Here is a 3,290-nt window from a genome sequence, read left to right as displayed (position 1 = left end):
CAGCGTGCATAGGAATTTGTTCATAGTTTTTTTTTTTTTAAACTATAGTCCGGCCCTCCAACGGGTCTGAGGGACAGTGAACTGGCCCCCTGTTTAAAAAGCCTGAGGACCCCTGTTCTACATGATTATGAAAAACCAAACCCACTATCTTGTGTTGGATCTGACTCACAGGGACCCCATAGGACAGAGCAGAACTGCCCTTTGGGGTTCGGAGGCTGTAAATCTTTATGGGAGCCGACAGCCTCATCTTCCTCCTTGGGAGCAGCTGGTGGGTTCAAACAGCTGTCCTTTTCCTGGTCCTGTAAAGAACGACCATCTCGGAAACCCGCAGGGGCAGGCCTGCCTTGTCCAGGGGTCGGAGTGAGCTTGGTTTTTGGTTTGGTCTAGAGTGGTGTCTAGCATAAGACTGCCCCTTAAATATTTCTCAAAGGAGTGAAATTCTATGACAGTCCTCATGAAGACACGCAGGAAACCGAAAACCTGAGAAGATTTCGAGCTAGTCACGTGTATCTTCTCTCTTCGGTTTTTTCCCTGACTGTCCCGTGTATCGGTATTTAGGGTGCCATGGTAGCGGATGAGACTCAGGCCTTTGACGGTGACACTGTTGTAATCCACACACAATGGTTGCGGGTAAATGTCTGCAAACGTATCCTAAGCAACAGGATGTAGCTGCGCCTGGAAATCTAATCAAGGCCTGACGGAATGTGAAGGAAGGCTGTAACCTAATCAAGGGCCCCAACAGCTGTAGGCAGAATCTGTGAGCAGAAGGGGGGTGGTCTGCAGGGAGCGATGAGAAGCGGAGCCAGAGAACAAACATTTGTCATGATGTCTCCATCCCTGACAAGGGAAAGAGTTGTTTGTGACCGTCAGACCCAAATATGTGGCCCACCCTCTTTCCCTTAGGAAGTCACCGAGCTCATCCAATTCCCGCCCTTTGGTCGGATTTCATGCTCACTAACAACCTCTTGATTATAATTTAGCTTTCCATGTCGATTTTCCACCAGGAGAGAATGCGCTGACCAGTCAGCAGGAACATCTGGTCCGTTTGGCAGGGAGTGCTCTCTTTGTATACGGATGCGCTGGATGCTGGTTTATCCATCAGTCAGTTTCCCCACCCCAGGGGCTGTAGAAGGGCTTGTTTTCCAGCTCGCACCAGAACTTCCAAGCAAGGCCCTGTTCCCCTTTGTTTGCACCCCCAGTCAGCATGGACCGAATACCCTAAGTCTGCCACAGCCACGACAGGTTCAAGACCACTTTGCTTCTGGCCCACCTCTTCTCTGGGGGCGAAAAGGACTCTGGACCCACAATAATGAGCACCGACGTGCCAGGACTTTCCTTCGCTTTGCCCTCCTCTTTACAGAGCTGGCTTCTATTCATGATACGGTCTTCCTCTTCCCGTACCACGGGTCTCTGCCTATATGTTCATTTCTTTAGCAATTACAGTGCAACCTCGCGTGTGGAACTCACTCCATTCCAAATTCGTGTTCGAACCCTGAAAAGTTTGAGAACTGAGCCTATTTTTTCCCACAAGAAGTCATGGAAAAACCAAATCATTGGTTTCAGAGCCCCCCAGATTACACGTTTCAATTCACTGTGGAGGCTTTTAGCCCTCTCGCACACCACTGTCTCAGGTACGCTAGCTCCATCGAGTTGTTAGTGATTTACCCCAATTAACAGTCACTTTACAACCTCTTTGAGGATCAAGGTTCTAGGTTTTGTGGTTAATGATTTCACTCTTTTCACTACCTTAGCCGACGTCATTACACACACTCCCATCTAGTTGATAATGTCCACTTAGCCACCAAATCAGACAATCGGCAACCTGATTCAAATTTCGTGATTTCTTTAACGCTATCGTGGCTCTGACAGTTTTCCTCTTCGCTTTACTGCTGGGAGTAAAGCTCAACTGCTTTGGGAGCTGTGGTTAGATCGTTTATGCAAATAAAGCACACACACAAAAACACAACGGCGAATGTTGGAACGCACTGGCACCAGCACTATATTGTCTGAGCAAGAGCAGCGCATGGCTTCTCTCTGGGCCCTACAGGCTTTTTAAAGTCGGATTTTCGGTTTGATGATGGAGTAAAGTCCTGAACACCAGCAGGGTGGGTTGGTGCTGTTTTCAAGCTTTGCTGTTGGAGTAGTAGAGACTTCAAGGTTGGAGCCATTTGACAGTTGAGGTGTCGCTGCATTTCCAAAAGTGTAGGCTTAAGGGAAACACTTCCAAAGAATGTGGTTAGAATTGAGACAAGCTTGGTGAGGCCTCGCTCGGACAGCGGCTTGGGACAGCTGTTATGGAAGAAGGAAGCCATCAGCTTCTACTTGGCTGGTGAACCTTGTTGGCCTGGATGCTGGGATCATTTCGGGAGGCCCACGGATCTCAAGGAACGATCGTGGCAGTTTTACAGGTGTTCTGGGGAGGGCTTTGTCTCCATGGGCCTGCTTTGAGTTCTAGGAGCCAAGTTAGCTTTGAGGAGATATCAAAAATGGATCCCTGCCGGGTTGAAGGAATCCATTTTAGGCTGTCAGGATTCACAGAAAGCCAGAGTCAAGCGGATAACCAAACCCAGTCAACGACAACTCAGAGCGACCCTATAGGACAGGGCAAAGCTGTCCCTGTGGGTTTCTGCTACCAACTCTTGACAGGAGTAGGAAGCCCTGTCTTTGGGGGATGGGGTGGGGGAGCCCTGACTTCGAACGGCTGGTTTTGTAGTTAGCAGCTCCACATGGAAACACTCTGCCACCAGGCCTCCCCAAGGAAGGCAGAGGGGGAGTGAAACCTACTCTCAATGTGGGAGGGAACCATCCGAGACTCGGTAATTACGTAGCTGGACTCAAGCCCTTAGCGAGCCTTGTCTAACGGGCACTTGGCACTTCGTTTTTGTAATGGGAGGTCAGCAAAGAGCCCAAGTTGATGGTGAAAAGCCCGGCTGGAAGAATACCAGAAAAGCAATGTCAAAGAATTTACACAATGAAAAAACAGCAGTTTGCAAACCGGAGAGAAATGATTAATTCAGATAAGGTGTTTCCAGCGGTATTTAAAAACCACGAGGGGAATGGCTGTTAGGAAGCTGGATCACTTTTCTAGGAGAAAAGCCACAAACAAGATGTGCGGCGAAGAGGACAAGCCGTCATCGATCGCCTATCCGGGTTTCAAAACCAAAAACCACACTCACTACCACCAGTTGGTTCCGCATGGTAACCCTGCAGGGAAGACTTTTAAATCATTTTATTGGGGGCTCATACAATTCTTATCACAACCCATCCATCCATCCATCCATTGTATCGAG

This window comes from Echinops telfairi, unplaced genomic scaffold, assembly GCF_000313985.2.
Source record: "Echinops telfairi isolate 266 unplaced genomic scaffold, ASM31398v2 ScPeMD7_23;HRSCAF=83, whole genome shotgun sequence".
In the NCBI taxonomy this organism is placed as follows: Eukaryota; Metazoa; Chordata; class Mammalia; order Afrosoricida; family Tenrecidae; genus Echinops; species Echinops telfairi.
Note: the sequence above shows the minus strand (reverse complement) of the source record.